General features: G+C 47.2%; 1 long non-coding RNA gene across 1 annotated transcript; it reads left to right on the top strand.

The window, feature by feature from the left end:
* The first annotated feature begins 7,232 nt into the window (after positions 1-7,232).
* On the top strand, positions 7,233-16,839 carry LOC122466390. The gene is made up of 3 exons (XR_006291827.1): positions 7,233-7,796; positions 12,459-12,723; positions 16,675-16,839. It is a non-coding gene; the product is annotated as an uncharacterized LOC122466390 (long non-coding RNA).
* The last annotated feature ends 9,238 nt before the right edge of the window (positions 16,840-26,077 follow it).

Consider the following 26,077-nt stretch of genomic DNA (forward strand, 5'->3'; position numbering starts at 1 on the left):
AATAATGCCAAGCACTATGACAGACCAAGATGCCCTGATGACAGAGCAGGCAGACATCCCTGCTGTTCCTCAACCAGCAGTCTCAAACTTTCATGAGTGTTTTTACAACCTACGGTCAACATAACTGTGACGGGTTCAGTCACAGAGACCCCTTGGGACTGTCACCTGATGTGCTGAGACTACCTCTGAGCCCGCTTTCTCTGCCAGTTTGGGCTTCCAGAACCCTGCCTTTTTCAGCCAGACGCATTAGCCTGCTGCAACACAGACCCAGGCTCTGAACCACTCCCCAAAGCTGCAGACTAAACTGAAAATGGCTTAGCAAATACTCCTGTCTCCAGCACCCAGACACCCAGCTCCCAATGGGATCCAAACCCCAAATAAATCTGTTTTACTCTATAAAGCTTATACGGGGTAAACTCATAAATTGTCTGCCCTCTATAACACTGATAGAGAGAGTTGCACAGCTGTTTGCTCCGCCAGGTATTAATCACTTACTCTGGGTTAATTAATAAACAAAAGTGATTTTATAAAGTATAAAAAGTAGGATTTAAGTGGTTCAAAAAGTAATAACAGACAGAACAAAGTAAGTTACCAAGCAAAATAAAACAAAACACGCAAGTCTAAGCATAATACATTAGGAAACTGAATACAGGTAAATCTCACTCTGAGATGTTCCAATAAGCTTCTTTCACATACTAGACTCCTTCTTAGTCTGGGCCCAATCCTTTCCCCTGGTACAGACCTTGTTAATTTCAGCAGGCATCTTAAGTAAAAAGCAGGGGATTCCATATGACAGGGACCCCTTTGTTCTGTTCCACCCCCTTTTATAGCTTTGCAAAAGGCGGGAATCCTTTGTCTCTTTCTGGGTTCTCACCCCTCCTACATGGAAAAGCACCAGGTTTAAGATGAAAGAAAAGGAGTACTTGTGGCACCTTAGAGACTAACCAATTTATTTGAGCATAAGCTTTCATCGGATGAAGTGAGCTGTAGCTCACGAAAGCTTATGCTCAAATAAATTGGTTAGTCTCTAAGCTGCCACAAGTACTCCTTTTCTTTTTGCGAATACAGACTAACATGGCTGTTACTCTGAAACCTGTCATCATGCAAGGTTTAAGATGGACTCCAGGATCAGGTGACATGGTCACATGTCCTGTGAAACCTCTAGTCTCCATTCTTCCAAGGCTGGCCCATACCCAGGAAGTTTTGCAAGTAAACAGAACCATTCACAACCAATTGTCCTAGTTAATGGGAGCCACCATTAATGGCCCACACTGCATAATTACAATAGGACTTCAGAGTCATACTTCATATTTCTAGTTTTAGTGTCAAGAATGATATATTCATACAAATAGGATGACCACACTCAGGAGATCATAAGCTTTGTAATGATACCTTATAAGAGACCTTTTGCATGAAGCGTATTCCAGTTACATCATATTCACACTTACGCTTTATAAAAATATGTTTATATGGAGTGCAATGTCACATATACCCCAGCTGGAACTCCACCCACCCTGCCTCCACTCTGCTCTAGTCCCTTCTTTTCTGGATCTGCCAGGAGTGGATTTTGGTTCTGATCTTTCAAAAGGAATTTTTTTTTTAAGGTTGATTGTCACAGGGTAACTTTTATTTCTATTCTGGTGGGTTGTGTAGAAGGGGGTGTCAATGCTTCAAGTGTCATTATGAAATCCCCGCTGTGAAATCTTGATGTAAAATGTAAAAATAGAATATATCAAATACCTTCTTCTGTAGATTTCCAGCAGTGTTTAAAGCAGGTAGGTTTTATATTTTTCACATTTTACTGCCATAGTGGAGTTGCCATTCGCCAGGCACCTGCTTAGGGCCTGAGGAATTTCCAAAGAGCTCCCTCTGCTCCCTCTCCTCAGGGACCCTTGGGAATCCCTTGTAGACTATCCTCAGCCCTCCCCTGGAACTGGGTCAGGAGCCCAAAGTCATTCAAAATACACTCCAGTATCCCAAAGACAAGGTCCATCATACTAAGCCCATAGTTCATATCTAACTCCAATGGTGTCATCCCCCCCGACCTTATTCTGCTCAGCAGGTTAGCCGAGTTCTAGCTTAGGCTTCCTACCTCTTCAGCCGGCTCCCTGTTTTGAGAGGAAAAGTGAGGTGCAGATTACCCTCCTTGTGAAAGCCGATCCTGATTGGCTGGGTGGCTAGGTTGGCTCAGAAACTGGGCGAACCAGGAAGAAAGGAGGTTGTCCCCGGGAATTAGCAGTGGGATGGGAAGATCCCAGGACACTCACTTTAAGGGTCCGGGATCAGGAATCCTGCCCTACCCTATACTATACTACAAGGCTCCTGATCCTGGGCCCTTAAAGTGACAGTATCCTGGGATCATCCCATCCCACTGCTAACTTCCTGGGACTACCACCACTTCTTCCCCTTTCTGCTGCTTTCTAAGCCTGTGCTTACACCGACATCCCTGGAAGGGGGTCTTCTGGTCCTCCTTAGGCTTAATGGTTCCTTACCATGCTGGGGCCTGCTGTTCCTAGTTGCTCAACAACTTCATAATAAAAATCTCGCAGCAGGATGCTATGCAGAGAAATCTGTCTCATTGTTACCTTAGTGCTTCCCACAGCTGACAGTTGCATCTGTTTGTTCCCTCTCATATTCGATGGTAAGTTTTTGGGGGGCAGGGACATTATTTTAATTACATGTTCGTACAGTCTCTAGCACAATGGGGTGCTGACCCCTGATTTAGACCTCAGGGACCCACTAAAATACAAATGAAAAACAAGATTCTTTAATCAAGTATTGGCTAATTTGGAGATTGTAAACTCTTGTGGGTGTGGACCTGGTCTTTGTATCTGTGTCTTCGGGTCTGGTGTGTTGAAACAAAGGGGAGCTATAATGAATAGGGTGCTGTGTAAATCATGATTTCACAGAGGGCGGGGAAATCCTGAGAATGCCCAGAAACCACGATCTTCTAAGTATTTTATTTTAAAAAGGAAAAAGGCCACAACAAAATCTTTAATGGCAAAGTTTACTTTCGTTAGTCAAGTTCAAGGAGGGAATGAATTTTACAAGTAATGTTAATATTGACTAAATTTACTTGTAAAATTCACCCCCTCCCTTTTAAATTGACTAAACTTAATTGTAAAATTCATTCTGTGCAAACTCTATGATGTTTAGTACTTTGCCATTTACACTGTCATGAATTTTATAAAAAATAGTCTTTACACCAGGCGCTAATAATGAACACAGATTTCACATTCGTCTGTTCCCTATACGTAAATCAATTATAGCATTTTTAGGTGACCTCTTGAGGTCCCTTCCACTCCTACATTTCTATGATTTCCTGGAAAATGATTTATAAAACAGGATGCATATAAGTGAAAAACACTGTCTCTCTATGTATATATGGGTGTGCACACCAATGCAAAGACATGGCACTATGACTTTTCCGTGTTGTTGCAATTTATTTTTAAAATGTAGAAAAAATTTGTAGTGCAGGTGGGTGAAGGACTTAGAGGCCAGAGTGTTTGTCCTTCAAAAATGGCTGTTGCATGGATATTTTTAAAATGGTGTTAGCTTTTAATGCTGAGAGAGTTATTTGGTTGAATTTGAACACAGACTGATTCATATTTATTTTGAATGTTTTGTCAGTTTGCTCTTTACTGACAACTTAGCTCCAAATGCATTGATGAATGAATCATTTCTCCAAAGAAACTAAAACTCACTTCCCATCTTTAAGGCCCTGATCCGCACCACTGATGTCAATGTGAACGTAGTCTCTGATTTCAGTGGAAGCCGCAGCAGGTTCTAACTGCCTGGATATCTGTGGGCAACAAGTGGCCCTGTCCCATGTGCTTTGGCTTTATCAGAAAGTACTACTATCATTAATATATGGTTCCAGCTTAGGGTGGTTTTTGCATGATTGTTGATCATTTAATGACTATACACTATGAGCTCAACAAAGATATAAATAATAACCTGTTGGGAAGACAAATGGGTCTTGGTACCTATTTGTACACCAACTCTGTTGGGCTAGACAAATAGCTTGTGGATGGGTTACAAGTTTCAGGCCTGATCTACACAGCAGAGTTCAGTTGACGTAAGGCAGCTTACATCGACCTAACTCTGTAAATGTCTACACTAAAATGTAGCTCCCACTGATTGTAAGTCGCCCACTACATCGACTTAACTCCACCTCCGCGAGCGGTGTAGCACTTATGTCGATGTAGTTAGGGCGACGCAGTGTCCCTGTAGACACTGAATTACTTATATTGCCTGTTGGCTGTCAGTCCCATGTGGGGCTCACAGCTGGAGCCCCACTGCCCCAGGGCTGACAGCCAGAGCTGGAGAAGGAATAGTAGCAACCATGAAACTGACAAGAATGTCAATTTCATTGCTTGTAGGCTCCCTGTCCTGGTGCTGGGAACCTAGCAGTCCCTGCAGATGGGGCTCTTAGGGCTGCTGCTGCGGTGTGGAGAGCCTGTCAGCCCTCAGAATCCTGCCTCCAGCTGGGCACTTGCAGGTTGGCTGCTATGTTGCAGGTAACCTGCCAGCCCCACACTCCGGCTGTGAGCCCCATGCCAGGCTGACAGCTCAGGCTGTCAGTCCCAGGGTGGGGAGGGCTCCAGCTGTCAGTGCTCCACTTCTGTTTGTGGAAGCGCTTCTGGTGAGGACATGCACCACTGACAGAAAGAGCATAGTGTGGACGTGAAAAGCTGCTTTAATTACTGCTGGGGCTGTAGGTTGACTGAAGTCAACTTAATTTTGTAGTGTTGACAAGCCCTTATTGGAGAAATGTGGCCCAACTCACTGCAGTACGTTGGTTTAAATTCTTCCAGAACTCTCTCGTTCTTCACTTGTTTGGTATAAGTTGAAATTAAAAATGAAAGAAAAACTAGTTTAGTGGGATGCAGGTGTTAAGACTGCGCAAACAGTATTTGAGAGACCTATTGCGAATGTTTCAGGAATGGCAAATACGTTACATTTGGAGTCAGATCAAAGTCTACGCTGGCAGGTGGCTCATTCACATACATTCCCTTCAGGCAACAGCAGCATTGTCTCCTAGTGACGCTAGTTTGAATGGCTTTGTCATGTCATATTTCTGATCCTTTGCCATAGCAGTTAATCTCTGCTGTTACGGTTAATGTACCCTTTCACTTTCAGTCAGTTAAAGCAAAGAAAAGAGATCATAGACTTTCAGTTTAGCCCACAATGGAGCTTTTAATTTCCCCACACGTGGCAGCTCAGGAATCCAGACTAAAACTCATGCAGTCCAAACTATTCTGTAGAATTTACCAGATGCTTTTCTGTCACTATGGCTGTGGCTTAAGTGAATTGTGAATGCCAGAAATGTGACAGGTTAGGTTGGAATATGTCTTTTGGGGAAGAATTTCAGGAGCTTAGACTACAAAATATGAGGAAAGCCACATTTCATCATGCTGTGTGATTTTTTTTTCCATTGCTGAAACACAGGGAGAGTACAAAAATAGGTGACAATTGCTTTACTTAGTGCCAGGATGGATGGAGAGAGGTGTCTTTCCCACATGCTAAGGGCTGGAATTTGGACTCTGCTCATATGACTGCCTGTGATAAATTAACTTGCAAATTCCATGACTTAACAGTTCAGAACCATGTGTGAATGTATCAAAAATACTAACATGGCAGGACTGTGCTTTCTAGACATTAGTAAAGAGGCAGCTCCAGGGGATAATTGTATATATGGAGGTTTGTCTTCTGTCGCTTAATTTTTTTCTGTGGCATGTCCTTTTGGATGGATACAGTTTTATGTTAGGAACGAGGGCTTTTGACCTTGGGCATCAAGGTTGTAGAAATATAGACCATTTGTCACGAAGGGCTTGATTGTGCTCCATTGAAGGCAGTGGTAAAACGCTCAGTGATTTACTTAGAAGATCAGGCCCTTTGTGAACAGAAAAATGTGTTAGTATGTATGTGCTTGTTTAATTTACATCCAGTGGACATCCTTAAAAGCTTGCAATTTATTGCTTGCCTTGTGGCGTTACCTAAACCTCATTCATGGCATTCATCGACCTAACCAAGGCCTTTGACTCTATCAATCGTGGTACCCTATGGAAGGTGCTGTGTAGGTTTCGCTGTCCCCAGAAATTCATTTCCATCATCAGACTACTCCATGGTGGGATGATGGCCACCATGCTGTGCAACGGCTCAGAGGCAGAACCATTCACCATTCCACTGGTGTCAAGCAGGGCTGTGTCATTGCTCCGACGCTCTTCTCCATTTACCTTGCTGTGATCCTGATTCTCATCTGCGACTACCTTCTTGATGGAATCGGGATTGAGAATCGTATGGATGGCCAACTCCTCGATCTCTGAATGGCTTTCAATGGGTGTTGAGCACTTCCAAGCCCCTGGACTAGGCCTGGCAGCGGGGAGGGCAGGCGGCCCAGAGTGCAGTTCAGCTGCACCCCCAGAGGTAGCCCAGTTCAGCAGGAAGCATGAAACTCCGGGACCTGCTGGCTCCTGACTGTCATGAGAGCGTATGTATGTGAGCTTATGAACCTGAGCTGCGTAACTGTTGTGTGAATAAAACACAATGTCAGCACCAGTGCTCGCGTCACCACTCTGTTTGTTTGCAAAGAGAGGTGTGCGCGAATGCTCTTTGCACAATGGAGAGGAGATCCGAGAATGCCAGTGTTCTTGGGAAGGGCGTTGATTTCATGCATTTCTTCTGGCCTTGGCTAGAGAGAGCCCTGCCTGTTACAAATAGCCGGATGTAAATAATAATACCTAGCACCCTGACCACTCTTTAATCTTTCAGTGTTCTCTGTACATCAGTTAAACCCACAGGGGCCCTGTGAGGGACGTGAGTATTCTTATCCTACCCATAGGCAGCGGGTATAATAGGCCGGGGAGGCTAAGCCTCCCCTGTGACAAAGCTGCCGACCCACCGCCTTTCAGTGTGGACACCTGGGCATGGTGCTCCCGCCTATGCTCTGCCTCTTCCCATCCCAGCTGCGCCCCTTCCCCCAGTGAATGCTCCCCCCAAGTTTTTCTGCTTGTTCAAGTTGGGCAGGGGGAGTGCTTGGCTCGGGGGAGGGGTGGAGAGGGTGAGTGGCGGGAGTCTTGGGAGAAGGTGGCATGGAGAAGAGGAGGGATGCGAGTGGTGGGGGGCTCACCGGGGAGGGGTGTGGAGAAGAGGCGGGACTCGGCGGGCGGGCGGGCCTATGGGAGAAGGCGGTGCCTTCGGGGGAGGAGGCTGAGTGGGGGTGGGGCCTCAGGGTGGAGCCACTGTCTGGGTGCTGGGGAGCTTCCCGCAGTTGGGCCAGCCTCCCCAAATGCAGGAGGCCCGTGTGCCCATAGCCCTAGCTTATCAATGGGGACACAGGGTCTGTCTACACTGAAGGTAAAAACCTGCAGCTGGCCTGTGCCAGTGGACCCGGGCTTTTGGGGCGCAGGCCAGCTGGGCTGTTCAATTGCGGTGTCGATGCTCGGGCTGCAGCCTGGGCTCTAGGACCCTGCAAGGGGAGAGGCTCTGAGACTCGCTGCGGTGGGGTTGTTTTGTTTGTTTTATTTTACGGTGTAGATGTTCCCTGAGACACAGAGAGGTTGAGACTTGAGTGGCAGAGTCAGAACTAAAACACAGGAGTTCCTGGTTCCCAGGCCCTGACCACACGTCTAACTGTGCCACGTGACCGGTGGGCAGGCTGCGTGGTAGATAATTGGACACGGCATTCCCGGGCAATCAGAGTTTGAAGGAAGGCCGGCTGCGTGATTGTACAAGTGATCTGAATTTCACGGAGCTCTAGAGTGAACCTGGAGATGATGCAGGCACAAACTGAGGTAAGCGGGGTGCTGGCCTTGCGTAAACTCCCCCAGAGCATCGCTGTCCATCTTAAGATTTGAAAGAGAGCTCTGGCGGTGGATAGGCTGGCGTTGATGTGCTGTCACAGACTGAATTAAATTGCTCCCCAATACTAGCTCTGACCAGGCTGTAATTTGTTACAGCTCATAACCCTGGGGCCGCTAAACATGCGAGCCAGGCCATGACGGAGTGCACCTAATGCCGTTCGCAGATGTCCCCTGCTCATGCCCTCTGTCAGCTGGCTTCGTAATGCGTGTGCCGCCTAGCCATGGCACTACAGCCTCCGGTGCTCGTTCTCCAGCTGTCCTCTTCTAAAAGCCCAGATGTGTTCTAGGCACCGCGCCCCGTGATGATCCAGGGCACTCCAGTCACGTGAGTCTTGGACAGCCCCCACTGGGATGCATTGCCTCATTTAAGTCTTCATGTCTATCACCAGGGTAAGAATCGAGGTCGGGGCGGCCAACCTGTGTCTCCGGAGCCACGTGTGGCTCTCCAGAAGTTACTAGGCGGCTCCTTGTCCAGGCACCGACTCCAGGGCTGGAGCGACAGGCGCCAGCTTTCCAATGTGCCGGGGGGCGCTCACTGCTCCACCCTGGCTCTGCCCCCACTGCACCCCTTCCTGCCCCCTCCCCTGAGCCTGCCGTGCCCTAGCTCCTCCCCCTCTCCCCCAGAGCCTCCTGCACGCCACGAAACAGCTGATCAGTTGGTGCGGGGAGGGAGGGGGAGGTGCTGATTGTGGGGGCTGCCGGTGATGGGAGGTGCTGGGAGCGGGGGATGGGGGAGCTGATGGGGGGCTGCTGACGTATTACTGGGGCTCTTTGCCCACGTACATTGGTCAATTCTGGCTCCTTCTCAGGCTCAGCTTGGCCACCCCGATCTAGAAAGACAGATGTCACTGATTCATCAATAGGTGATGAGATGGCATGAGGCTAGGCTGTGCTCCCTGAAATGAAAGAACGCAGAAGGTGGCACCCCCTTCCTGAGTGACTGTCCCTCTCTCGCCCTGCCTCGGGACCATCACCTCTCTCTGTCTCACCTCCTGGCCAGGCCTGGGCATTCCTGGCCTCTCTCCCCTCGCCCACCTCTTCTCTGTGGGGGAGGAGGGCTGCCTCTGGTTGTGAACTGAGGTGCTCTACACCTCCTCTAACCCTCCCACGCCGTGTTCGGAAAATGCTTTAGTCGCGGGGATGTATATTAGCACTACTTAGGCAGCAAGCTCTTTGGGGCAGGGACCATCTCTGTCATGTTTGTCCAGTGCCCAGAACACGGGGGACACTGGGGCCTCTAGGCTCTGCCACAAAGCGAATAGTAAATAATAGAAAGTGCCAGGCAAGGAAAGGGAGCTTTCCCAGGAGGTAAGCAGGGAAGTGGCCCCTCGCCATGGCGGGGCCTGCTGAGCTTGTGGTTCTAATTGTTGTATTAAATCTCTGACTCATCTGGCTTGAAGCAGACTGACAAAGTGCATAGTACACAATGTAATGTGCTGTGATGGTGCTTGGATACAAATGCAAATAATCACGTTTCAGATAGTTGGAGCACCGGCCCTGCCCATTAACTTCACTCGTTGGAATATGAATTCTGAGTCTCTGCTGCTCATATATACTTAGCCTAATTAATTAAACACTGGAGTGACTTTCATGCTTGCGCCACAGTATCTGCAGCCATTTTCCCAGGGCATAGATTTCCCCCTCCAGTAGAAGAAAGTCGTCAGTTACTGTCTCAATCCTGATCTCTCTTATTTTTCCTTACCGGTCTCTTATCTTTGATCAGCTTCCTAAAAATCAATTTACTTCACTGTGTAAAGATCAGAACTAAGCATAGAACTGGGAGGTGCTAACCTGACCTGATTTGTGACTGCCGCTGATTGGTGATGCTAGGTCAGGCTGTCTTGGCTAGATCAGCACAGCAGGGGGTTTGGAATTGTGTTCGTCTGACAATTTTACTGACAACTTGCCAGTAGCCTGGGGGCCATAACGAATGATATGGAGCCGAATACAGCCACGCTTGTCTTTTAATAAAGGGGCGTGCCCCAGAGAGGCTACAGATTGCAGTCGTGTTTGCTGTCTTGATTGGGACATGCTATTTGCTTTCATACTAAATCACGTAACAGGCATCTTTGTGCTGTGGTGACGGGAACTTTATAAATGCGTGTCATTAAAATGAAGGTCATGCCATGTCTCTGTGTGGGAAGTGGATGGTCTCAGCTATCATTGACAAGTTCATTCAACCTGTGGGCTTCGCTTTGGTCATCCTGAGAAATGGCTCTTTTAGTTCCACACCATGAACTGAGCCTGCTAGTTGTTTTTATGGTTTACTTTCAGCAGACACAGCCTTGCCTGAACACCCACAAATGAAGATCTAGTGCTGTGAATTCTGATTGTGACCTCGATGGCAGGGCTGGGATAAATATCCGTGGCAGGGTGCTAGCGTAGTGTCTCATCAGCTAGGTGGTTTAGCACCATGTGATGAAGATACTGGTTACTATTGATATAACTTGTGTTGTGGTATCACCCACAAGCTCCAGCCCAGCCAGAGCCCCATTGTGCGAGGTGCTGTACTAAGACATAGCAAGAATCATCGAATCATAGAAGATTAGGGTTGGAAGAGACCTCAGGAGGTCATCTAGTCCAACCCCCTGCTCAAAGCAGGACCAATCCCCAACTAAATCATCCCAGCCAGGGCTTTGTTAAGCCTGACCTTAAAAACCAGTAAGGATGGAGATTCTACCACCTCCTAGGTAACCCATTCCAGTGCTTCACCACCCTCCAACCTAGACCTCCCGCATTGCAACTTGAGACCATTACTTCTTGTTCTGTCATCTGCCACCACTGAGAACAGCCTAGCTCCATCCTCTTTCGAACCCCCCTTCAGGTAGTTGAAGGCTGCTGTCAAATCACCTCTCGCTCTTCTCTTCTGCAGACTAAATAAGCGCAGTTCCCTTAGCCTCTTTTCGTAAGTCATGTGCCCCAGCCCCCTAATAATTTTCGTTGCCCTCCACTGGACTCTCTCCAATTTGTCCACAACCTTTCTGTAGTGGGGGACCCAAAACTGGATGCAATACTCCAGCTGTGGCCTCACCAGTGCCAAATAGAGGGGAATAATCACTTCCCTCGATCTGCTGGCAGTGCTCCTACTAATGGAGCCCGATATGCCATTAGCCTTCTTGGCAACAAGGGCACACTGCTGACTCCTATCCAGCTTCTCGTCCACTGTAATCCCCAGGTCCTTTTCTACAGAACTGCTGCTTAGCCAGTCAGTCCCCAGTCTGTAGCGGTGGATGGGATTCTTCCGTCCTAAGTGCAGGACTCTGCACTTGTCCTTGCTGAACCTCATCAGATTTCTTTTGGCCCAATCCTCTAATTTGTCTAGGTCACTCAGATAAAGTGCTCTCCTCCAAGTGCTTCAGAATGGATTCCTTGAGGACCTGCTCCATGATTTTTCTGGGGACTGAAGTGAGGCTGATCGGGCTGTAGTTCCCTGGATTCTCCTTCTTTCCTTTTTTAAAGATGGGCACTATATTTGCCTTTTTCCAATTGTCCGGGACTTTCACCGATCGCCATAAGTTTTCAAAGATAATGGCCAATGGCTCTATAATCACATCAGCCAAATCCCTCAGCACCCTCGGATGCATTCGATCTGGCCCCATGGACTTTTGCATGTCCAGCTTTTCTAAAGAGTCCTTAACCTGTTCTTTCACCACTGAGGGCTGCTCACCTCCTCCCCATACTGTGCTGCCCAGTGCAGCAGTCTGGGAGCTGACCTTGTCTGTGAAGACCGAGGCAAAAAAAGCATTGAGTACTTCAGCTTTTTCAACATCATTTGTCATTAAGTTGCCTCCCCCATTCAGTGAGGGTCCCACACTTTCCCTGATCATCTTCTTGTTGCTAACATAGAAACCCTTGTTCTTGTTTCCCTGTAGAAACCCTTCTTGTTACCCTTCACGTCCCTTGCTAGCTGCAACTCCAGTTGTGCTTTGGCCTTCCTGATGACACCCCTGCATGCTCAAGCAATATTTTTATACTCCTGCCTAGTCATCTGTCCAAGTTTCCACTTCTTGTAAGCTTCCTTTTTGTGTTTAAGCTCACTGAAGATTTCTCTGTTAAGCCAAGCTGGTCGCCTGCCATAATTGCTGTTCTTTCTGCACATCGGGATGGTTTGTTCCTGCACCTCAATAAGGCTTCTTTGAAATACAGACAGCTCTCCTGGACTCCTTTCCCCCTCATATTAGCCTCCCAGGGGATCCTGCCCACCAGTTCCCTGAGGGAGTCAAAGTCTGCTTTTCTGGAGTCCTGGATCCATATTCTGCTGTTCTCCTTTCTTCCTCTTGTCAGACAGTCACTTCCTCAAGGAGCTTCCAATCTAGCCAGACAAAGGGTGGGAGGAAGGAAGTATTATTCCCACTTTACAAATGCAGAACTGAAGCACAGAATAGGTTGAGTGGCTAGCCGAAAGTGACCCAGAGAGTCTGACAGAGCTGGGAACTGACCCCACATTTCCCGAGTTCCCAGGTCACTGCCATAACTACTTGATCTTTATGGTGTTTTTTAAGGGCCAGGGGGTGGGAAGAAAAATTTGACAAATCAATGCAAACGAAATCCAGGCCACTTCACTGAAGATCCCATGGTTTTGTTTTTCAACAGGGAGGGGAGCCCTAATATATTGAAGCAGAAGAATAGCATGGAACTTGCAAAATGATGAAGTGAGAGACACTGAAATCGCAAGCTGCTTGTGCGCAGTCCAAAACTCTGTTACAGCCAGGCTTCTCTAATGAGGACGGCATCCTGTACTGCTTATGTGCCTCGCTTGAAAGGGAGAACGTTGAATGCCAAAGCTGAGCTGATATGCCTGTGTCTGTGTATGGAATTCCTGACGGGAAACTATCCAACCACCACTGAAAGACTGATGGTGAGCAGTTTGCTACTGGTGATAGCTAGCTAAGTAGTTACCAATGCAAAGCTGTTAATGCATTTTACCCTCTGCAACAAAAGTGCATTGACAAACTGTAGCAATGAATGAGGATGTGGTAAGGTATTCAGCATGGCTCATGAAATGATTTTAATTTTACACTGTCTGAAAGCATATCCCGGCTCCTCTGCCAAACCCATCTAGGAATGACGGTCAGGAAAGACAGAGAATCTGATGGCAGCCCCATTGCCTTTTCTTCCCAAGCATGAGATGAATAGACCCTTGGGTGAAAAAAGATTTTTTTTCAATCAAGAAACGTTGAAAGCAAAAGTGGAAATTTTCAAGACAATTCACCCATTTAGGACACGCTTGTGAAGTGCCAAAAGGCAGGTTTCCATTGGGAACACTGGTGAACTTCCACCCTGGACTAAATGGGCAATCTCTGATGTAGATGAAATGTAGCTATTGTCAGGACAGAACGTTGCCAGTTTCTATTTATTTGTGCAGCTGTTAGTTTGTTAGGAAAATGGCAAAGCTGGGAAGCATGTCAGCAAACCCAGTCACTTTTTAGATACCGCTCCACACCCCAAGGTCTTTCACTGTCTCTTCTCTCCAAAGCCAAGAGGCACCTGTGACTGCAAAGTGACTTTTGCCTTCAGTGCTGCCCCAGTGAGTCTCTGTCCGTGAGTCTAGACCCAGCCCATCCCAGTGCGGAAGTTTGGCTTAGCCCAGTGGTTCCCAAACTTTAACAACCTGTGAACCCCTTTCACTAAAATGTCAAGTCTCGCGAACCCCTTCCTAAAAATGAATATTTCCATGGATTTTCTCCTTTACCTGAGTATAAATTATAAAAACAGTGATCTTGGAAATACAAAATTTGTTTATGACATGCTTATTACACACTATTTATTATTAATTATTATTTGTCATTACAGTAGTTTTATTACATTATGAAAATGGCAACTCTCTTCCAAGATCTCACTTTTGTAGCTTGTATCACTTTGAAGAAGCCTGTTATAAGACAAGGCTCCTATGTTTCATCAAGGAGTATCAGATGTGAAACAGCATGAAGGGATTTAAGAAGCCAACTCAAAGAGTTCCTCCTACACAAGCATTCAGGTCTTGAGCAGTCCAGGCAAACAACTCATGTTACAACAAAGCTTAAACTTGTTCTTCATAATAATTTTAAAAACAATACCAGCTGCCTGTTTAATTTTAAAAACAGCAAAAAACATCCACCTCCCTTTCCATTTCTTATAAGGAGTCTTGAAGTTTAAATCTCCTCAGTGTGATAGATGTGCCTGCTTTGATCTGCTTAGCTCTTGGAAGTCCAGGGGCTTTGGGCTGCTGGCCCTGTGCTGGGGTCCCTAGGGACAGCTTTGTCCGCCATTAGGGAATTTTTTCCCAAGAACCCCCTGTAACATTTCATGAACCCCAGTTTCGGAACCACTGGCTTAGCTCAATCTTTGCAGCATGACTGCGGGGTAGAGAGACAGCCAGTCAGATGTGTGGTGGAGGAGTGCACAATTAGAAGATTAGAGGGTGGACTGTGACGTCTTACTACCCTTGATGATGCAGTGGTCAGATGGTATCTAGATTGTTGACTTGTGATGCATATGGGAGAAGTCGCCTAGACAATGAAAGTAACCGACAGATCTGGGAGCTCGTCTTAATACACAGTTTTGCAAATAGCTTTCGTGTGCATCTTAGGATGTCTTGTACCCATAGCCCTAGTCCTCAGTGCTAACAGAAATTAATACCCCACCGGGTAAGCAGGAAATGAGTGTTGCATCTTCCCCTGCCCTCACCATCTGCTGTTTCTCGCACAAAGGGCAGTTCACTTGTGCTTCCTCAGGCAGAAACAGGTTTATACAACATTGCAGAAAGAAGATGCATTCTTTGAGTGCCTAATAACTCCTGCCGTTGTCAGGGCACGGAGAGCTCCTCCCGGGCGTGCTTGGCACAGAGAGATGTGGCTGCTTCTTTACTTTATTGCTTTAGGAAATCCTCCCACAGGCACACTATCGCTGTGAGGCGGGATGCAGTGGCTGTGGGCTGAAAGAGAGAACAAGTTACCCTCAGACACTTTCTTTGTGTCCTCGCTGCTGCCTGAGAGCTGTGCTTCCCATTCAGATTCCCCGTCCCAGCAATCAGAAAGGAGACGAATGGATGACAAGGCCACCTGACTCCTGTGGCTGCTTTCTAGCCCAGGAGTTCTGCTAATTGAGCTCATGTGACAAGGCTGGGGTATACACTAAGCTGTTTACAAGGCATATTTGCCCTGGGAGCTGAAAGGTCAGTCATGAATGAGAGTGACTGCAGGCATTTGCACTGCAATTGCTTTATCACAGTGAATGGGGCCCGGAGCTGTGGCAGGATTGGGCCGTCCAGTGTTAATCTCAGTGCTGGAATCCCCGGAACAACTTCCTTAGAAACCCAACAAGACAGAGGGAAAAGTCTCTTAGAGCATCAAGCCCCTTCCTGACCAATACAGGAATGTTCCCTACAGGACATTTACTTGACTCCCAGCCCCCTTTCCTTGGGGGATGATTCCTGGCGGACCCCATCTGGTTCCCATCAGGAAGCTGCTTTTAATATCCAGCTCTAGGTTTCTCTTTCCAAACTCTGTCCTCGCACCTTAGTAACGCACCTCCTTGTAGTGCCCCCGACAGCTCCTCTCTCCTTGGGCTTGATGCCCTCCAGGGATTTGTGGGTTGTCACCTCCTCGCTTCCCCCAGGCCCAGTCATCATCTACTCATCCCCCGCTCCTTTAACGCTCCCAACCCCTGATTGCTCTTGCTGCTCTTCGCTGAACCCCCTCACCCTTCCCAAGCCTGACAGCCTGTTTCTAGCCACGTGGCCCCCTGCTCCTGGGGTATGGCCCGGGAATGCACCACACACCACAGCTCAGACGGGGGGTGATGCAGCTTTATACCACTGGTGTGCTCCCTTGATCCTGGGCTGGGCCCCTGGCAAGACTCAGAGCTGCCTGCAGGCTGTTCTAATTGACCCTGGACAGCAGCTGATTGGTGGGTGGAAAGTAACCCTAGTCACATCCACCTTTGTCTGGCCATAGCAGCTCCAGGGATAGGGCTGGTATGGGAGCGACCGCACCAACTCTGGGCCCCCGGAGGAGCACGTACAATAGGGTGATTCCCCAGGTCCAATTAAACCAGCTTTAGGGTCACAGCCAAGGACCAAGGTCTTGGTGCCCCAGGCTGCGTGCACTATTCCAGGTGCAGTCCCCCTCACAGCTGTGTAGAGAAGGACTATGACCCTGCAACATGATGGCTTTTTTTCATGGCAGCCATATTGCATTGCGAACTCCAGTCTATTTCTCTGCCTACCCTTGCCCCCAGCTGTCCTGCAGCGTTGCTCCATCCCAGGGCTGTGTCCCCGAGCCCTGTTTGTCTAGGATCATTGCGCCCCTGCTGCATTAGGATGCACTTTTCTGAGTTTGTTCCCATTTAGTATTTTCTGCCCTAGTGTGGGATGTATTGGACGCTTAAATTGTTGATGCCAGCTGCTTCCAGCACAGAGCATGGATGCCTGTCTCCTCCCTGGGCTGTAGACTAGAGCAACTCCTGGCCCAATGTTCTCTTTCTCTAAAGACAGTTCCAAGTAAATATTCCCATGAAAAATCCCTGTCTCTTATTAGTTTAAACTTCCCTTATAATTTCCTTATACAAGGAACACTAAAGAAACACAAAAGCCAGCTAAGAAAGGCCTGGATCGGCCACAAAAGACTCGGAAAAACACTTGCTTTGGAGGATAAACGGACCCAAAAAGCTTCTAATGCTGATTTACAGATAGCAGGGAGTGTCAGGGCTTTGAAAGTGAGAGAGCCTTCCCTGTGCTTGTTGCGTACTGAGGACTCTGATGGAATTACAAGCTATTATTTTAAAAGTGTGTGTGTGTGTGATGGGGGGTGTTTCCTGTTCCCGCTTGCAGGCTACAGGCAATCATGTGATCTGCGTCTTTCTTCAGCAGTCTGCAAAGAGCCAGCCTCGAGCAAGGTGGAGTGAATTGTGCCTCTGCCTTAGGGAGCAGCCTGCTTTGTCTCTCTCCCTTTTTGATTCCTGTGTGGTATCGTTCTGGATTCTGAGAATAAGTTAAGGAGGACTTGTGGCACCTTAGAGACTAACCAATTTATTTGAGCATAAGCTTTCGTGAGCTACAGCTCACTTCATCGGATGCATACTGTGGAAACTGCTGTAGCTCACGAAAGCTTATGCTCAAATAAACTGGTTAGTCTCTAAGGTGCCACAAGTCCTCCTTTTCTTTTTGCGAATACAGACTAACACGGCTGTTACTCTGAAACCTGAGAATAAGTTGTGTTACATTGCAGCCTCCCAGCAAAAGTGTTTGATGTTTTTTTTTTTCATCTAACTTCTCTGTTTGTGTGCTGTGAACATAGCCGTGGAGACACAAGCAGACCCAGAGGCTGAGCAGCACTGCCCTTTGAAGATTTGAAAACTGATTCACATCGCAAAGGCAAATGTCCTGAAGATCCGTGTCCCCTCCAGGCCTCTAGTCCTTTGGATCTTCTGCTCAGAGCTCCTGTTCTTGGCACGTTCTGCAGTCTCCACCAGCAAACGTTAAATTGCACCTGAGACAGAACTGTAGCTGTGGGAAGGGGCGTGGGTGAGCAGCCTGCAGAGCTCAGACGGGCTGCTGAACAGCCGGGCTGTTTATGGTGCAGGCTCTGAAAACAGACAAGTGCGCTGTGCTGGGAGAAATCCCTGGCAGCTCTGAAAGCAGCCGAGGCGTGGCCCCCTGCATGTGGCTGAGTTCTAACCTGCTGCGTGTTCTAAGCAGCACCTTCCCCCCGAGAGGGCTGCATGGGCGTGCCCAAAGGAGGCTCTGCGCTGTTTGTTGGGGGCAAACCATGGAGGTGAGCTGGCTGGCAGGATTGCACTGCTTTCGTGACTCGCAGGCCTCCAGAAAAGCAGCCCCCTGCCGTACGAGAAGTTCTGTTGGAACCTGCCATATTTAAGTGGTAATGTATTTTAAAAGCCAATCTGGGTCCAAGGGTGACGTCTGACCTGAGCCATAACCAAGCAAGAAATAAATGCTAGGGCCCCCATTTCTGCTGTAAACACGTGGGGCTGAGGAGTTCTGAGATCGGGGTTGGAATTGGGGCCTTAGTCCCGCAGGGAGTCCCCAGGGACAGCAGTGGGGCTCGGCGCGGGTGCACCACCTGGAGCAGGATTGGGCCTTTTACTTGTACCGTAGCGTTCTTTATTGTTATTACACTAGCGCCTCATGATGGACCAGGGTCCCATGTGCCAGGTGCTGTACAAACACAGAACAAAGACTACTCCAGACATTACAAGAATATAACTCTAATTGCATGGGGGAAGCTCAAAGTCCAGGGCAGTGTTACATCATACAGGGCGTTTTTTAAATCCCCTCCCGAGGAGGGAGTTCATCATCGCCGTGTGGAAGAAATCCATTTTTGGCATCCAGCTCCTCACCTTTTGGGAATACTTTAGTCATTCGTTGCCTTTGACTTCTCTCTGCTGCCTTCCCCCCACTCCCCTGCTGTGAGGAACCGCTCCCAATAAGCCCATGAGCACGGAGAACTAGCCAGCTCTTCAGAGCGTTACCATTTCTTACTCATGATTCAAGTTCAAGTTTCTCCTCCAGCATAAGTTAATCCACAGACAATAACGACTGACATCAGCAGTGATTCAGGCCCGCAGTTCAACCTCTGCCTCCTCCTAGGAACAGATGTCCCCTGAGAGCTGAATCTCCAGAGACTGCCAAGGGCCACAAGCAGGATAGTTCATGACAGCAGATTGGGCAAAAGCTGAATTATAAAATTAATTCAAATGTATTTGTATTATTGTGCTCAGGGTCATGGCCCCATTGTACTAAGTATTGTAAGAGACAGGCCCGGCCCTAAAGAGTGTACAATCCATGCAGGTAGAATCATTCTCTTTTTTACAGATGGGAAACTGAGGCACAGAGAGATGTAGCGACTTGCTTACGGTCACACAGGGAGTCTGGCAGAGCCAGGCACTGCACTGAGATCTCCTGAGTCCCAATCTAGTGCCTCAACCACTAAACTCTCTTCTCAAAACCCTCCCTGAGAGCACTGGGTAGATCATGGGCAAGGATTTAGCCTGGGCTAAGATAAGTGTGACCCTCTGGGCAGTATGTGCCTGTACATGGGCTTTGGGCAATGCCTTTCTGCCTATGAAGACGAGCATGTATTTACACTTGGAATGTGCATGGCACTTTGCTCCAGTGTTTGCAGCTGAGCCAAATGCTGCTTTGGGCCCTGCTGACTTGAGATCAGTTTGACGGAATCACTTGCTGTGGTTTGGCAGGAAACAGGAAGCTCGGGGGGTGGGAGTGTGCGTGTGAGATTCACTAAGGCCTTGTCATCCCTGCTAAAAAAAAGTTGTACTTGTCACCTTGGAGTGAGCTATCCTGAGGTAAACACCCAGTGAAGAACAAGCAGGCTTTGACTGAGAGGTAAACTCCCTGGGGTCAACCCCAGCAGGTGGTGTAGACAGGGCTGGATGATGACATTCTGAGGTCCTTAGCTATGTCAAGTGTAAGAGGCCCCATATCATTAAAAAAAAGAATTTATTATTTTCACAGAAAGGACACTGAATATATAAACATGAAAGCTTTATATTTGCCTATATATAAAGGTAAAGTTGTAAAAATAGAATAATAATCTAACTAAAACACATCTTGCAATATGCCTGTTTGCATTATAAAATAGCTTCAAATTAACAGATTTTCATCTGATTTCTTAATTCGTAAATATGAAAACTTTATATCGACAGCGACACAAAAGCAGTTACTGTTACACAGACAAGCTTACTGAATGGAAGCAGTACAACCTGCAGTATGTCTGTTTGCCCATCACATTAATGTTAATACTGAAATTTAAAACATTTTCTTTCGTGATTTTTGGAGAGCAAAGGCATTGATGATGTCCTCAAATGATAAGCTCTGCAGTTTGTCACTTTTGATGCACAGAATGCTTAGGGCAGATAGCTTTTCTGGCAGCATTGTTGTCTGCAGTTCATTCTTGATATATTTCAGTGGCGAAAATGACCTTTCTCCTGAGCAGTTTGTTACCATTAGATTAAAAAAAAGCTGCAAAATTGCTTTTACAAAACAACAAAAAATTTAATTTTATATTATAAATATTGAGATTTATATTTCTATACAACAACAAATAATATAATATGCCAAAACCCTGTGTTATGTTACCAGGATATTTCTGTGAAAGTTAGTGCTATTTTGTCTAGGAAAACAAGAGAGGATATATTATGTTTTTTTACACCATGAATAAGGAAAATTATCCTTCTTTTCATATGAATAAATGAAAAACTGTTTGATTAAATTTGTTTGGGAAATACAAAGTTTATCCAGACTATATATAAAATATATTTACAAATGTTTATTCCTATTTAATTGTTGCTTTGGAACAATGAATTGTTGGGATTTTTCTTTTGCCATACTATAAAAATACAATGTATTATGCATATGATATGTGATTTATAAGGATATATAAGAATTTGTACATAGCGTATTACCTATAATAAAATATTATCTTGTGTGCACCAAACCCGCTGAGCAGAAAATCTCAGTCTTCTGTCTAGGCAGACATCTCTCTTTGTGTTCACTTCTCTATCCTCTGTCTCCCCTAAGACCACTAATTAATCTCGAGTAAACACCTTGGGCACACAGAGAGACAACAAACTGACAGAGGGAAGCCAACACAAATTTATCCTCCTCAAGAGCCACTCGACCCAAGTCCGTAAGACGATCACCTGCAAACTCAGTCATGTGAAGCATGGATAGCGCATGAAACAGAAAGCGGAGTGGGCACTAAAATACACAATTGTCCGTATGTACAGATCAAAAAAAGAAAGAACACATGAACACTTAAGAAAACGAAGAAAAACAGGAGCGAAGGCACTAAAAGACTGAGCGTGCTGGACTGTAAACAAAAGATGGCGGCCTTCCGGTTATTATTAGCCAAGGGGGGTGCTATACATGATGTCACTCCAAGGACGAGTCCATATGAGTATGAGCTTGGCAGGATGGCTTCACAACACTGCCGTCTCCGACCTCGCGTTTTTCCTGATTTTATCGGCCGTGAGATGATTGATTGATTTGATTTGATTTGATTTATTTATTTATTTATTTAAATGTCCTGAAGGCACGGTCAGAATTTTACCAGTAGCAGCTGGCCAACAAAACGCTGCCTTAGAAGACTGATAGCAGACTTCGCCGTGGAAATACTAATTTTACAAGTGCAACTATCCTTTTTTTTCTGAGCCCTGGCCTCCTGCCTGTCAATAATGAATAATTAGTGAAAGGTAAGGGTAGGATAAGGGTATTTGTGTAACCAGATGTGTATGTTTTTGACATATTTGAACAAAAATGTCTATATTTAGAGAGAATCTTTTTTCCCCATATCTCCTTTATTTATCAACCGATTTTGATCAAATTTGAATGAAGTCATTTTTTTCTTTTTTAGAGGCCCCTCATATTGCGAGGCCCTAAACTGTAGCTTAGTTAGCTTATGCGTTAAGCTGACACTGGGTGTAGGGCTGTTGACCTGAGGTAAAACACAAACTTGTCCGTGCTGTGTTTTTACCTCAGGATGGCTCGTCGCAAGTGGTAGTTACCGTGAGGTAAACAACTCACATTTCTTAGCAGCAAGCCAAGGCCCCAACTCCTACTTTTGCCATGTAAATCCTGTGCAGAGACCACCCACTCAGCTTTTGAGATCTTTATTTTTGCTGCTGCTGACTATGCAGGGCAGGGTTAAATGGGCCCTGCCCCTGGTCCCTTTGCAGGAGTTCTGCCACCGGCTTCACAGAAGCAGGATCAGGCCCAGGATTATGCCACTGGATCCCAGAAGAATATGTTTTATGTTACTAATAAACTCGTGCCTTCTGTGATCACACAGCTTCATCAAAACTTGCCTCTGCGAGCAGGGAGGCCCAGGGGTTGTAAATGTAATAGAGCGTTGCACTTTGATTTATAAAAGCTTGTTTTGGATACATACTAGCCGGGATCGAATTTAAAAACTGATGATGGAGACGGGGTCCCAGAGGAGCCAAAGTAAAATGGGTGTGCAGCTCCTTCGTGAGTCGGTGTGGAGAAGGCATTTTTCCTTAGTGCTCAATGCAGCAGAAAAAGAGAGTGCTCACTGAATGGTTGATGAGCGAGTCCCAAAATCTGATGCCAGAACAGAGGGACATGTGGACTTTTCCATGCTTCAGGCAGCCTGGATTATTGTGATTGCAAATAACCACAGTGCTTGGCCCTCTCTGGTTTTAATGATTTGCCTGGTACCCAGAGAACAACGTAACAGGAGTCTGGCCAGACTAGCTCACCACATAATCAGATTTTGCTATGTGAGCCCTAAAATCATAGGATCACGCTGATGCCGTTGGCCTGAGTGTGATCGAAGTGACTAAAAAGCTGCCACAGGGAGGCATGTTTATAGGTTTGTTGTTTCTTTTCCCACGAAAGCTCAGCTCGGAGGCAGCATCTGTCTTCCAGGAAGAGGCTTGCCTTTGCCCACCTGTACAGTGGGATTGACTGAAGTGCAAGGAGACCACTAGGAACTGCAGTAAAAGACCCGTGGCTGCTGGCTGGCCTGAGTCAGCTGACTCAGGCTCGGGCTTGGGCTGCGGGGCTGCGAATTGCAGTGTAGACAATCAAGCCCTGGACCCCCATGAGTAGCTTCCCCAAGGTCACTTTGTGAGTCAACAGACCCTATTGGCTCCTGCTCCTTGGGCTTTAGATACTAAACTCCGCAGTCTCATGATCGGCAATTACAGCCGAGATAATCGCTCTGGCTGAGCCATTGGTGCAGCGGCATGTGAGATTATTCAGCTGGGCCAGTTAGTGAACATCCTGAGAAAAGCTGGCAAGCAGAGACGGCCGTTTGATTGCTGGCTTGCTGCGCCCGTTTCCCGGGTGCTGAGACCCGCGGCACGACTTGTTTCACTGTGCCTGGGGTTCTAGGCGACTCCTTTGATAGCTCTTCGGTAGAAATCTGCCCTTCAGAAATGCCAATGAGGAGGCCTAGCAAGAAGCTGCAGGAAGAGGATGGGGGGTGAAGGTCTGTCCTTGTGCTTGGAACTCACAGCTGCAGGCTCCGGTTTCTGGGGGTGGCTGGCCCCCAGATGCAATCGAGGGGGAGAGCGGGACCATTTCAGAATGGCAGCAGGAGTTTGAAGAGATTGTTTCAGGCCTTTCTAGCCAAGGCACTGCCTGGTAAACTTTTCCCACTGTTAAAGGAACATTTCTCTGGGGCTGGCTACAGGAATCGCTTTAACTCTTGAGGGCTGGGTAATTCCTTGGCCTATGTCACTTTATGAATCATCGGAGGGCATTGTGCCAGAGGAGGAGAGGTGGATTTATGGTGGCTAGGGGGGTTTTGGAGGACCCAATCCTGATTCTATTCACCATCTCTCCTTGCTGGGAAGCCCCTCTCTTTTCCCTGTGGCTTCCCTTCTGATGTGACCTGTTTTCTCCTTGCTGCTGTTTCCTGAACTGCCCCTAGATCTGGGAGCCAGCAGAGTAGGGAGAGAAGTCATGTTGGGAAGTCATGGTAGGGGTGTGTGAGGAACTGGCATGGAGCTGAAGAGATTGGGGAGGGCTAGCAACAGATAGAGGCTAGTGGACAGCATGAGACTACTGGTGGTCATGATGGTGGGAATGCATTGCCTCAAATCTAAAGCAAACCACCCCTATTCAGCAAAGAGCTTAAACACATGCTTGAGACCCATTGATCTGATGTGCTTGAGTGCTCTGCTGAATCAGGGCTCGGGAAATCAGCACCCGAAGGGTTAAAGAGCAGGTGTCACTTGGGGTCTTTGTGTCCTCCCCGTCCATTTCAGAAATGTTTAAACTAAGCTCTGGTTGAATTGTACCCTTGCTCTTCAAAATAACTCTGCTGGCTCTCCTTGAATAAAACCAGCTCCCCTCCTGCCTGGCGCATCTCTGAGGAATAGTGTTTAGTGCTGTGGTTTAATTTTTGACAAGATCAGCCGAATTGTTTGCCCGTCCCATTGTTTCAGATGCCTTCGGAGTCTGCCTGGGGATTGGCAGCGCTGGATCGCCACCACGCTTTGATCCCGTCTGCGTGGAAAGGCAAACCGGATGGTAGAAAGAGCTGAGAGTCGGGAGGAGGATCAAAGACCCAGCTTGCAAGCAAAGTCCAAAGAAGCTGCACATGAAGAAGCATCTCAGATGGGCCTTTTCAGACATCTCGTTCCTGATCAGCATGTTTTAATTGCAGTGCCCAATTAACAGAGTTTTGAAGTTAGAAAACTGCAGTATCATTCTTTGCGAGTGATTCAATGGGTTTCCTGTCATTTGCTTTTGAGAAAGGTTGCTGTGGGAGGTGGGGGGCAAGGGATTCATCTCAATGCACAGCTACTCAAGACCCAGTGGACCTCTTGAGCCCATAGCCTGCGATTTAAGGGCTGTGGGCAAATCCTCTGCCCTGGGATGAATCTCGCCCTTATAACATAACCACAACCACCCACCTAGGAAATAGGGGAGGTTCTAAACTTCAAAACAAAGGCCTGAAACAGTTTGCACTCAGCATACTTCCGATTGCAATTTACAGTCCAGGGGCAATTAATCTGTCAATCCAGACTTTATTAGACAAAGTGCTACAAAGCAAAAATGAAACAAAGAACATAAAAAAACCCATTGATACACAAATCAGGACCCACTTGTGTAAGGGGAATTTTGTTTATTACCATAAAATGTCCTTAATTTTGGCACTGAATAATTTAAAGCGAGTTCTTATCAAATGAACACTACACGTGACTACGTGAAAACTCCCCGTGCCTCTTCATCTTTTAAAACTACAGTGTTACCAAAGCAACAGGAAGGTTCCGTAGTTTTCTGACTTTCCTTGTGTTTTTGCTTTGTTTTGATCTCCTCCTCCTCCTCCTTCAGGATTAGCCAGTTTCCTTTGGCAGCTGCAAATAAGAATTCTAATTGTATTGATCTTTTTCTCATTCTCCCTTGGACCAGTTTCGGGGTCTCTACCCACTATGACTACATGGTGCTCAATGTTACTGCACCGGACCCTCGCTAGAACATGCGTCTATGTAGCGCGAATTCACATATAACGCAGTCGCGGCCATGGATCCCAAATTTAATTACTTTAATTGGAATTCATTTTAACATAGTCCCCGCTATAACGCGGTCCCCACGTTAACACGGTCCTGCATGTGGATCCCAAATCCGACGTTCTAGCAAGGGTCCGGTGTATAATCTTAAAGGGTCTGATCATTGCCCTAGTTCAAGAAAGCACTTAAGCATGTGCTTAAATCCATCCTTTTCCAGGACAGTGCTTAAGCATATGTAAAGTCCCTGTGATGAAAAAGAGAAACTGCCAGCCAGCACAGCAGGGGTTGAAGAAAGACTTTGAACCCAGCTAGTCCCAGCCCACTATACCTGCGGCCAATGCCAGGCCTGGAGTGGGGATAAAAGAAGGGAGTCTGAGTTTAGGGCTGACTGGTGAAGAAGCAGGAGCTAGTTGTCTGCCTGCCTGAAGGGATGGAGCACCGGCCTGCCAGCCAGGGCAGCCACCTGGAAGTAAGCACGGGTTTCCCAGCCAAGGGAGGCTGCAGAACAACCCCCAGCACGGAAGTAACTGACTGAGCAAACTCCAGAGACATTGTGGGGCTCGACCTCACCAGCTGGTGGCTGCCTTACCCAAAGAAGCCTGGGACTGCGGCAAGGCGCAGTCTGGATCAGGGCCGGCTCTAGGTTTTTAGCTGCCCCAAGCTCTGAGAGCGCAACTGCCCAAGCAAAAAAAAAAAAAAAAAAAAAAAGGGGTGGCCGGAACGCCGCCCCTGGCATTGTGCAGCCCCAAGCACGTGCTTGCTTTGCTGGTGCCTAGAGCCGGTCTTGGTCTGGATCCCAGAGGGATTCCTGCAGGAAGCAAGCCGCCCAGTAGACTGAACTAAAGGGGCCATGCCCCAAACTGAAGAGACTGGTAGGAAGTAGCCCAGGGCAGTAGATTCTGACTCCCTGCCAGGACGGACACCCATCCCCCTGTTCAGGGGCTGACACACACAGCACATTTTGCAGCTGTTTGCTGCACCAAAGCAGTCAGGGAGTTGACTCATATCAAAGACAATCAAGAACCATTGTTTCTGGGGCCCGTCACTGTGACCACACAGAGCTTGGAGAGTGAAACTGAATATTCGTGGCAAGGCTGCTGACTTTAAAATTGGTTCAGGAGCTGATGTCACAGTCATCTCAGAAGGGATTTACCATCCTTCAACCCCTACCCAGAGCTCAAGTCACTTGACACAGCTGCAACTTCCCCTGAAGG

Source organism: Chelonia mydas, chromosome 6, assembly GCF_015237465.2.
Source record: "Chelonia mydas isolate rCheMyd1 chromosome 6, rCheMyd1.pri.v2, whole genome shotgun sequence".
Taxonomy (NCBI): domain Eukaryota; kingdom Metazoa; phylum Chordata; order Testudines; family Cheloniidae; genus Chelonia; species Chelonia mydas.